Genomic DNA, 12,263 nt, shown 5'->3' on the forward strand with positions numbered 1-12,263 from the left:
CTCAGAACCAGCACACACACACACACACACACAAAAAACAGATGTTAGGCTGGATTTGGTTCCTGGTCTTATTGGTTTGCTAAGCTCTGATCAAAAATGGCTGAAATTGGGGCTGGGGATATAGCCTAGTGGCAAGAGTGCCTGCCTCGGATACACGAGGCCCTAGGTTCGATTCCCCAGCACCACATATACAGAAAACCGCCAGAAGTGGCGCTGTGGCTCAAGTGGCAGAGTGCTAGCCTTGAGCGGGAAGAAGGCAGGGACAGTGCTCAGGCCCTGAGTCCAAGGCCCAGGACTGGCCAAAAAAAAAAAAAATGGCTGAAATTGCAAAGAAAAAAAACTGGGAGTGAGGGAAGGGGTGACCTTGTCTAAAAAGAAATATACTCTTTACCTGATCTATAAAATTGTAACTCCTCTGGACATCACCTTTATCATAACAATACAAAAATTCTTTTAATGGCTGAAATTTACTTTCTGACATGGTATTTCAAAGTTATTAATGTGGGGCTAGGGACGGAGTAACAAAACGACCACAACAGTAGTTCTGGGGAAACGCTGGCCTCTTTCCCCAGTGAATCTATCTGCTGCCCCAATGAGCATCTGCCTGCACTGGCGACTCAGCGCTCTGAGCCCGCTGGCTTCCGCTCCACGGTGAAGCAGCAAGTACGAACAGGCGGATTCGGTCCTTTCTTAGCTGAGAGGACTGTCACCTGCCACACTGTATGCTAGAGGCTAGAGCTACAGAGATGGAGGCACCCCCAAAGTATCCACACTCTGGGACTTTTGAGTCCAGTGCAGGCCTGGCAAAGATTAAAGAGTACCAGAGTAGGAGCTGTGGGAACCCCAGCTGGCTCGGCAAAGCTTCAAGCAGGACGACAGGTCAGGCTGTGCACCAAGTACCCAGAAAATGGCTGTGTGGTAGCAGGCAGGGCCTGAGGACCAGAATCCAAGCCTTTTATGTATCAAGGACACAAATGCAACAACTTCCCGGAGGGAGCCCAGCCTGTACTGAAGTTACTTCCTCCTTCAGTGACTTCAAAGAAACAGAGTCCCGGCCTCAACCTTAAGCCTCAAGACTAGAGTCACCGGTGGTGATGTCTGAACCCAGAAGGGCGCCAGCTCTTCAGCCAGCCCCAAGCCAGCGCAGATAGCAGGGACGGGAGCGCCCTCTACAGGCTTGGCGAGGAGGCGGAAGGCTCTGCAGGAAGCATTTCTGCCAAGGAGAAAAAAGCTGGACTGGGGGAATGGATCCTTACCCTGTTTCTGTTTTTTTATTTTTTAAACTTCCTGAGTGGAACCTTTGTGAGGCCAATGAAGCCAGTTATCCTCTCCGATATATACAAGCAGCCCTGCAAGAATTCACTCCAACAGGAACTCTGTCAAGACTCAACAGTCCCTCAACAACCCTATTAGACACGGTGAGAGCTGTGGCAAAGCAAAGTCCTTTGCGGAGGAGATGGTGGTGGCGGCTACTCCCTCCCCACAGACATAAGCATGCACTTAACGAATGCAACCTCATTCCAACCTGCTTCACTTATTAACCACTCTTAGATGTGCGTGTGCATGCTGGGAGCACTGTGCTTGCTCCCCGGCTCCTGGGCTCCCTTCTCTTCTCTGTCATTTAACCATTTCCTTCCTTTGTCTTTTCTCACCACTGCTGCCAGTGCTTGAACCAGCAACCCCGTGCGGCGTCTCAAATCCCGCCAGCAGCATTTAAGAGAACAGCAGCTCTTCCCAAATGATTTTATTTGGGGGGAGCCGGGCTGGAGGAAATTTAGTACAGGGAAACATACAGGACGTTAGACATGCATGTCTGATTGCAAAGCCCTCTGTTCAAGCAGAAAGCAGACGCTGACCATGCCGACAGTCAGTAAGTCTTCCTTTGTTTTGCACAAGTTCCGGCATGGGAACAGGTGACTGATAAAATCATGCAAATTCTGAAACTTACTATGAATAGTTTGACACGTTCATAAGACAATCATGTGTGCTGTTGTTACATGTAAAGGCTTAAAAATTAGGAACATACGCTTAAATTTTAGTTCCTCTTTCCATCAATTCTAGAAGAAAATTTCACACACACACACACACACACACACACACACACACACACCCCTTATAGACTGAGGACCAAAGAAGGTATGGAATGGACGGAACCTTGCATTTACTCAGCACCTGAGACAATGGCGATCACTGCCCTCCTTACTCGTGGCTCCAGCCATACTTTTACTGGGGGGGGGGGGGGGGGAGCTGATGGTCACCCAGATAACAACTTAAGTAATGAGCAAGTCTGCCCAACTCCAGCCATACCGACTCACAACCCTCTGATTAAGGGCCATGTCCAAGTCTGTCAAGCAAGAGCCTCAGCAGCTGGGCAAGTTTAAAAGGATGATGGCTTCTAATATGTCTGTGGGGCAACTAGCAGCCCCTCTGGCAGCCACTTCTTTCACAGAACAGGAACACTGTGCCTGCCCAAAGGTCTGGGTAACAACTCTACAGTATGCTGGGTCAATATTACAATACAGTTATTTCACGTACACCTTCCCCCAGCACCAAAACTCCTCAAACCACAAGGAAGTTGAAAATAACCAATGTTCCAGTGTCTCCCTATTATCTACACAGTTCATATCTTCAATACATATTTACAGAGACCTACCATGTCCCTGGGATGCTTGGTATGTTGAGTATCGTTGAGTTCAGTTTTCCAAAGACAGCATTATAGACACATTCGCAAATATAGTACTGGGTATTGCAATTAAACATCTTTTGTCTTTACCAGGTGCTGCCAATTTTTTTTTTTAAACTACCTGAGAAAACCAGAAACTAGTGGCCAGAGGCAGGAAAAAACACTACATTTCTCGGCCTCTGGCCCACAATACAGGCAGGAAAGGCGGTTCCTTCCTCTCCGACCCATTCTTCCTAGGAAAGCACGCAGTCCTTTCCTAGAAGATGCAGAGTGCCCACCCTGGGTTCTGAGCAGCTACTGCCTGGGGTCCAACTATGGTAGAGGGGCTCTGACCAGGGTCCTGGGTGGCCCCCACTGGCCAGGCCCAGGTGCCAGGGGGCTGCATCCCCTTCACCCAGCTGCTCACAGGTAGAGCTACTTGTCCTAAGGGAACTTCTGTCCAGCAGGATGTACAGTGGCTATTTAAAAAAAAAAAAAAAAAAAAGGTTGTGCAGGACAAGAGCATCGCATCTTCTACTCGAGACACGAACCATGACCCTAGTGCTGAGCGCCTAGCAAGAGAGCCACCAGGTTCAAAGACATCGTGGCAGGTGTGCAGTCTGGCGGGTGGGATTTGCACCTTCAGTTTCCTGTTTACTGCTGTGGTGCTTTGGGCAAGTCACTTCACCTCTCTGGGATCTTTCTTCCTCCTCTGTGATATAATGGCAATAAATCTTACCCTCAAGATTGCTGTAAAAATTAGAAACCAAGTACAGAAAGCACTTACTGTAGTGCCTGGCACACAGCAGATGCTCAATAACTGGAAACTTATTTAATAAAGCAAGCCAGAGGGCTCCTAAAAATGCCGTTTACCTCTAAGCCCCAAGCCAGAGAGAGGGCCGAACAAACCTGCTGACAAATGCTCACCCAGTGCTGTGCAGAAGTTCCTGGAATAATTAATCCAAGCAAAGCACACTCCCTAAAAGTTCCAAGAATATAAAAGGAACACTTCCTGCTTTATGGCTACAAAGACCAAACTAACTGGGAATAGCAGTCCCCGGGGCCACCCCTGCTTCTTAAATGAGATTACAATAAGAGTGATGTACTGTAGTACAAGTCGGCTGTGACAAGCAGCACTTTATAGAGCTATCTGTTTGTCTCCATCACTGCACCGCACAATGTGTCCCCGGGCTCCAATGTGCAGCTCCGTTTACCGCTCCATGACAAATGGCAGCACTTGTAAAAGGCACAAAGAGGTCCGCGTCGGCCACGTAATGGTCACCACAGCTGCACCCGAGTGCTTGAGGGGACAAAACAGACCCCCAAGTTCATTAAACTGACCAGTAATGGATCTTTCAAAAAGTGCCTTAGGAATCGTACCGAAAAGGCTAAAATAAATAACTCAGCATGGAAGGCTAATCTGAAATGGTGTTTGATAAATTATTTATACCACCGGCGATTGTCTGCATTTAATATTGGAGCTACTAGTAGCATCTTTAAAAGATGATTTATGTGTTGTAATGCTATTAAACTTTATATTGGCCCACTGCTAGCTATAAAGTCTGCTGAGATTTAGAGAATGAGTTTTAAACTGTCACTGCAACATCATAGGAGATGGAGGCTGTATTAAATCTTTACTTTAAACCTGTTATCTGGAGAGTTGCATTTTGTAGACACTCACAAACTGATAGATTACCTCGGCATCCGCTCCGGTGTGGGCCCAAAATAGTACAGCAAAGAAACTTTCCACATCATTCTTGTCTACAGCTACCATCGAAGCCCACCTCTCCCTACAGTGGTCTTGAGACTGGAGAGTCACCAACCAGAGTAAAATGTAGACGTGCCAGCCAATGGGTACCCTGGACAGCTTGGCATCCAATTAATCCTCTTTAAGTAAACCCTCCACCATTTGACTGCTGGGTTACCTGTATGAAAACAGTGCTTTATGTATACTGGGAGCAGACAAAATATCAAATATGTATTTGACTACCTTATTATTCAGATATGACCAGTCATTTAAAACAATGTATGTGTAGCAAGAGGAAGAAAAAAAGAACTTAAAAACTGTTGTTGGAAAGGAGGATGCCAGGAGCAGCCTTCTATTGGGGGAACAGGGATCCCCAACTCTGTTGTTTTCCCAAAGTCCCAGAGGAGTCCCCGAGCCTGTTCCTGTGTGTTCTGTCAGGCCACTTCCACAGGAGAGGTGTGTGTGTGTGGGGGGGGGTGTCTCCCCAGGACACAGTTCCCACTCATTTTCCTATTTGCTACAACACTGGATTCCATTGTTGATGGTTTAACTGGTGGGAAGCCAAGCTCAGGAGGCTGGGAGACATGGGCCAAAGGATACAAATTTTCAGTTAGGAGAAATAGATTCAAGAGACCTATGACACAATACAGTGAAAACAAATGATAACCATGTATTTTATTCTTGAAGATTGCAGAGAGGACATTTCATGTGTTCTCCCCTCTGCCACACAGAAGAATATGTGTTAACTGGCTTGATTTGACCACTCCATAACATATATCTCAAAGCATCATGGTGTAGATGGTATTTTTTTGTCAATACAAATTTAATTAAAGACTTGAGGGCCCTTGGGCCGGCCAAGATCCCTGATTGGTCTCTGCCCCGGGGGGGGGGGTGGTGAGTGCAACAGCAGGCCCTCATCAACAACCATGTCCTGGAGTAGAGGGGAATTAATGCAGTACAAAGGCCACTTCCGTGGACTCCCAGCTCCAGGACCCCTCCCTCTCTATGGACAGTCTACTCTGTTCCTTTTCAATAAACTCCCTGCTTTACTAGGAAAGACTTGAGGCGCTGAGTTCAAATCCCAGTACTGAAGAGTGGGGGAGAGGGGGAGTGGAGCAGGGAAACTACATGATCTTTGGTTACTTTGACCTGAAACATCAAAAAAGTCCAGTCTTCAGGCTGGGCAAAGCTCGGTGGTAGAGCACTTGCCTAGCATGTAGACACCTTGGTTTCCACTCCCAGAAAACAACAACCACCACAACATTAAATTCTGCTGCTCCGATCATCTAACAGCAGGTCAGGTTTGGGTGGAGACCGAGTTTGGACTCTACAAGAAGACTAAACTTCTGCACCTTGCACCTCACACCTTGTCCAGCTTGGTATCCCAGGCAAGTAGCAAAGTGCACTGCACATACATCACCAAGTGAAAGAGCAAACCGTAACCTCCAGTGCATGCATGCAGAGCTCTGCGTAACTCAAAGATGGACAGTACAGCAGATCAGCCCCCAAATGGGCCAGTTCCAAAATCATACCAAGCCCCGCAGGGGAACACCGGAAAACAGCACTGGGGGAGGAAGAGGCTTTAACATAATGTTTTGCAGTGGCCTGGTGACATGCTGAAGTCGTGGCTACGCCACTGGTGCTGCCTGAAGGAATTGCTAATGGTTAATGGATGGATAAAATTTAAAGAGCTCAAAACATGTTTAACAGTTGCCCCCAGCACAAACCTGATGCATCCCATGTGTGGCCGCGTCTTTTACAGTGGAAAAGCTAATTTAATGATCTGCAGACTGGGCTGTGTGACAAAAGCAAGGGTGTCCACGCTCTGCATCTGGCTGCGGCTGCTAGAGTAGACAGAGCCGCCTGTGCAAAGACCTGGGAATCCTGGAGCACAACTGAGAGGCAGCTGCATTGTGATGGGTCGACTGTGGTGAAGCACACCTGTAATCCCAGCACTCAGGAGGCTGAGGCACAAGTATCTCAAGTTTGAGGCCTTTTGAGACCTGGGCAACAAGGAATACCCTGACTCAAAAAGAAAAAAAAAAGAAAAACTGGAGGCATGGCCAAAGTGGTAAAGTGCCAGCTGTGAGTGAAAAGGCTAAGAACAAGAGGTCCTAAGTTTGAGCTCCAATAATGGCACTAAATGAATAAACAGATGGAAGAATGAATGCTGATTACATCTCTAATGTCAACTCATTGCTAGAGAGCTCTGTGGAAGTTCATGCACGTGCAAGGATGTGGTACTGCAGAGGACATGGTGCTGCAGGTGTGGCAATGACTTGCAGGGGTTAGGGGAAGAAGGGAAGCACAAAACCGGGCCTGTCTCAGATCACCAAAGGACGGAAGTGGGGCTAGGAAAGAGGTATCCGAGGATGCAGTCACACTGGGCCACAAAGGGCTCTAAGAGCTCTGGGTCACTGTGGAGCCCAGATCCAAGCTCTCTGAGTCTCGAGCTGTCCCTGGACCAGAGGACAACAATGTCTCTTGCCCAAGGGGCTTCACAAGATCGTTAGCAAGTCCTAAGATGGGAGGAAAAAGGCCCAGTGGAGAGAACTAACACTCCGGTCCCAGCACTGTGCCACACACATGCTTGTCCACGTGAGGATATAGAGGCGCTCGGAAAGGCTGGCTGCGGCACCCAAAGGCGCATGGCTGTGTCAGCAGAAGATCCGAGCCGGGGAGGATGCCAAGTCAGGGCCTGGCATCAGCAAGCTGATCCCCCACTACTCCACCATTAGGAAAGATGGTGGCGGGCAAGTGGTTTGCTGGAATCTGTGAGTGAATAGAAGGAAAAATACCTAAGCTTCCAGAGGGAAAGGGACCAAAAGAGACGAGAACATATTGCTTTCCACACGGAGAAGAAATCAGTGTTCACAGCATATGTGTACACAAATATATATTTCCAAGGCTGCATTAAATCAAATGTAATCAGAAAAAAAAAACACATTAAAAGCCACACAAGACTGAGCTTTAAGGAAAGCACGAGGGATGTTCAACAATCCTCAAAACGAAAACTAGAATGAAGTACTAATAAGAGCTTCCTCAGCTTTCTCTCTTCTGGATCAACACAGCTATGCAACAGTAGCAGTCAATTCCTAGAGACACTGAAAGTCGAGTGGGCAATTCTTGAGGGTGAGGGGGAAACTCCTAGGCTGAAATCACCTTGTAAACCTCCTGTCACCAGTCAGGCGTCTGCAGCACAAAGAGCACTCGGGATTGGCTGGTGCAGTGCGGCGGAAGGAGGCGTGTGGGGCAAAGGGGCCGGGCGCCTCAGGAGACCTACCTGGCTGGTCACCTTTTCCTGGGTCCCCAGGTCAGTCTTCAGATTGGCTCTTGTCACTTACAGGGCAGGAGGAGATTTGAAAAGAGCACAGAGAAACTTCCAGGGCTGGACGCTGATAGATACATTCAGTATACTAACTGTAGTCATGGGAGAGAGGGAACCTAAGAGAATGAACACTGTGTTGTAGCCTTGGTGGTACATCCATTCATGTTTTTAGGTCTCAATTTCCTGGTACCCAGGAGTGAGCTGGCACGGTGTTCCCCTTGCTAAGGTTGACACACAGGGATACAGGTGAAAACCCTGCTCTTCCAGGGCTCTGATGCAACAGGCACCTGCTAGTCTCTCAGTCCTTTCTCAATTCTTTTTTCAGAGCAAATCAACTACAGGTGACTGCAATGTGATGCACAGAGGCTTGGTTCAGGGTGCACTTTCTGTATAGAACTTATACTGTATCACTAAGAAGTGATACAGTGGCAATATTATCAGTTATTCCTACTTCATGAGAACTATATTCCTAAAGGAAGAATTACAGTTACTGTACACAGGCACCTATGCAAAGTACATTACTCTGCTTAACTTAGTAAGGCCCCTAGTTTTTGAGGTATTGGGGTTTGAACTCAGGGCTTCACTTAAGCCACACCCTAGCTCTCAAACTACCTTTGAAGGTGGCACTCCCTTTATTTACATTTTACAAATCCAAGAAATCTCAACGCAAGACCAACTGGCAAGTCTGAAATGAAACACAGTGCTTTAACTTCAAAGTTCATGATTTTTATCACCTGAGAGAAGAAAATATCTCCAAAAATAATTGTGTTGCCTGTCTGGCCCTTAACTAACCAATCGCCTATAGGTTTATCTTTTGTTTTGTGTCTGTTTGTTTTAAGCAATACTGAGGTTTGAACTCAGGGACTTACACTGCTAGAGAAGCCTAAGCACAACCCATGCACATCTTCACCCTTTTGGCTTGCTTATTTTTTAAAAGATGTCTTTTTGCCCAGGAAGCCTGGTCCTTGATATTTACACTTCCCACATAGCTGGGATTACAGATTCATAATACCTCGCCTGGACTGTTGGTTGAGATAAGGCCTTGAAAACATTTTGTCCAGGCTGGCCTCAAACAGCAGTCTTCCTGATCTGAGCCTCCCAAGCAGCTAGAATTACAGGCTGACTTTGTCTTTTTAAAGTACCTCTAAAAACTATTAGTTGCAAACCTATGGCTTAAATAATGCTACTCTAGCCAGATGGTCAGTGGCTCACACCTGTAATCCTAGCTACAGGGAGGCCAGCCCCCTGTTCAAGACACCCCTCCTCGGTCCACAACTGGGGTCCAGTGTTGCATGACTTGTAGAAAGCTGAAACTGGAGGATCAGAGTTCCAAGACAGTCCTGAGCAGAATAATCTGAGCAAAGGGAAGCTAGATTCAGTGGCTCAAACCTGTGATCTCAGTGTCAACTTTTAGACAGCCTAAAAAGAGGCATTATGGCTCTGGTTAGAAACAAGATCCTATCCTAAAAACAGATACTGAAAATCAGGGCAGGAGTAAGAGCTAGCTAGAGGCTCAGCTGGGTGGTAGAGCATCTGCCTAGCAAGTGTGGGGCCCTGAGTTCAAACTTGGCACTAGGCATATGTGTGTGTATGACACACACACACACACAGCCCCAGACACAGAATTGGCTACGAATTAAGAACATTCTGATTGATGACTTCTCTACCACAGAATGCATACTCATCATATCCCCAAAGGATCTGGGGATTCTTGGCATTCACCTCAGCAATACCTACCTCCAAATGTTTACAAGTCTCTAAAGTACAAGCTCTCAGCAAAGAGAACAAGTCAAATTATTTTCTGACCACCTGTGTGTCAAAAGAAAAGGTACCCTTTAACTTAATTTTCCCAATCAAGCCATTCACTGATTGCACATTGTAACCAAGGCAGAGCAAGGGTACTTTAATTTTCTTGAAGTTTCAAGGCAAAAGGCAGTCAGAGGGTAAAAGGCAGCAAACGTTTAATGTCTTTGATTAACAATGTACAATCCTGTGAAATGCCAACTTTGACCGGTGGTAGAAGTGAACTTTCTATTTTATTAACTGGGGTTGACAGGGGGGTTGTTCAAGAGGCAAACGTCAGTGGTCAAAGCAGATCTCCTGAAAGCCCATCACATTAGCTTTACCATCACCACAACGGCACTCATCTCAGTTAAGAGCCAATGGATCTGTCAAGGAATCAAAGTCAACAGATCCTTAGATCTTTTTAATTTGCTGTTATCAGCACAGTACTAACTTTAGAGAAAATATATTCCAGTGTGGTGACAGGATGACAAGGACATGGTGGCTGCACTTTACACAGGGCTCATTGCAAATATTTTCAAAAATCTGTAGCCAGGTGCCAGTGGTGCATGCCTGTAAATCCCAGCTACTCAGGAGGGGAGCTCAAGTGGTAGAGTGCTGGCACCCAGGCCCTGAGTTCAAAGCCCAACACTGGCACAGCAAAAATTAAAAAAAATCTGTACTACTAGGTAGAATCTTAAAATAACTATTTAGCACAACTTCCTATTATGGAGAAGGGGGTTTTGTTGTTGTTGTTTTGTTTTTTCATAAATTCAGGGTTAGGGGAGACTGGTACAAATTACTTCACAGAAAGCCACAGCAACATTATCTGTGAAGGTTAAGACTTTAACTACCTTCCTGAGGTATGCTGCTGGGGTCTCATTACGGCAGGTAATCTCACATTCCGCCATGCACAACACTCTAAGTACCAGCATCTCCCAATTACACTGCAACGTAAATCTCAAAGGACATCTGAGAAGTCTGCACCGCTCCTGCACCCACTACCGAAACACAGCCACCTCTAATGGAACGTGGCAGCTTTCGAGACTAAATATTCACACGCAGGGACAGGGCTGCTAAGCTCCGGCCCTCGCTCACAGTGAAGAGCGGGTGCTAATTAAAAGGCCACACTGACTGGAGAAATGACCACCCAGACAACTTTAGACACTGTCTTGAGTTTTGTTTCCATACTTCCAAATATGCTCAGCCATCCAAGCTTCCAGGATTTCACAACTGCAAAAGTTAGAGCAGGAACGAGCCATCATCTTCAGGCTTCCCACCACGTCCTTCAAGGCTGTCTTAGAGAGATTCCATCACACACATACACATACAACCCTCTCCCGTGTCATTTTCTCTTGCTCTTCACTGCCTGCCCACCCCATAGGTGGAGACAGTAATTAAGGGAGGCCCCAGCACTGGATCAGTGAACTGTGGCTGACTATCCTCCGTGCCTCGCAAGGACCACCACTGATCAGCAGCTTGCAAGGCCTTATAAGTGACCCCAATGGCCACATCACTGCTCTTCTGGTGCCACAGATACTAAGGGACTTCCTGGCGCAGTCCCACACCTCTGCCAAGGCTCTGGGTGCTTCTGACTTTTTTAAAGTCTTCACAAAAGCAGATGGCTATGGTCAGTCTTACCATCACTGGGCTATGCTTGGGAACTATTTTTTCTTCCGCTAGCAAAACCTACACTTCATATACAGGCTGTCAAATTTTTGAAAAAGAAAAGAACTGTCATGATAGTAATGGCTTTGAAATAATTCATCTAAGCCAAGTAGTCTCATCCCTCTTTTCTTAAGAATTGCCAATCTCTTCAAATATTGGCAGTTCTGTTTATTCAGATCTTTTGATGTATGAAATTTGCTGACATTTCCCCCTTGTGTTGATACAGACATATGAAAACTGTGAGGCCCCTCCCCCCTGCCTTTGGGGTGTGTAAGATATAGGGGCATTTTTTGAAATGACCCTATTTTTTAGGTCAGAAGGTAAATACAAACAGCCCAGTGGCAAGTTAAAACGAAGCCAGGCAGTGACTCGCTGACATGCTGTTCAAGCCTGCGAGGGACTGACTCTGGTCAGTAGTCCCACAAATGCTTACATGTCTACGTCACAAAGTTTTTCCTTTTTCTATATTAACTTGCATGTATAATGTAAACCCACACAGGCACTACGTTTAAATATTTAGCCCCAAATGTTATTTTAAACTTAATTTTTCCACAGAGCCATTTCAGTTAAATTTTTTTAAAAAGAAACTTCCCTAAAATTCCTAATCGTACTTCAGTGTGTACCGGCGGCAGGGTAATGTCGGGCTGTGTGGCACACCCACCCACCCCCCTTCTGGTATCACACAGCACACAAGTATAATAAACCATGTTAATATTTCATTCCACTGTGAAATATGCTGGAGTATCAATTCAACATCTGCTGTCTTTAGGGCCTGGGAGTCCCGCAGAGACACTTTCAATTTGTAATTGAGTTCTATGCTGAATTAATCAGCAGTTTATCTTTTTTACTAAAATAATGTCTTCACCACTAACCCAGATTTACATTAACAATTTATGCCAAATTACCTGCCAAGGCAAAACTTATAAGATTCCAAGCTACCATCTAGTAACATTCAGCCCTATATTTCATTTCTTCCACTTCTCTAGCCCATACACAAGCCAAGTAGGAATCCATTGTTCAAGGGTCCCAGCCTCTGGCCGCGGCCGACCTCTTGGCTCTGTAGCACAGCCTCGCTC

General features: G+C 46.3%; 1 protein-coding gene across 1 annotated transcript in view; it reads right to left on the bottom strand.

Moving 5' to 3' along the window:
- Psmb7 (proteasome 20S subunit beta 7) overlaps window positions 1–12,263 on the bottom strand; it is a 55,355-nt gene that overhangs the window by 2,899 nt on the left and 40,193 nt on the right. The gene's annotated exons all lie outside the window — the stretch shown is intronic.

The sequence above is a fragment of the Perognathus longimembris genome, chromosome 1 (genome assembly GCF_023159225.1).
Source record: "Perognathus longimembris pacificus isolate PPM17 chromosome 1, ASM2315922v1, whole genome shotgun sequence".
Taxonomy (NCBI): domain Eukaryota; kingdom Metazoa; phylum Chordata; class Mammalia; order Rodentia; family Heteromyidae; genus Perognathus; species Perognathus longimembris.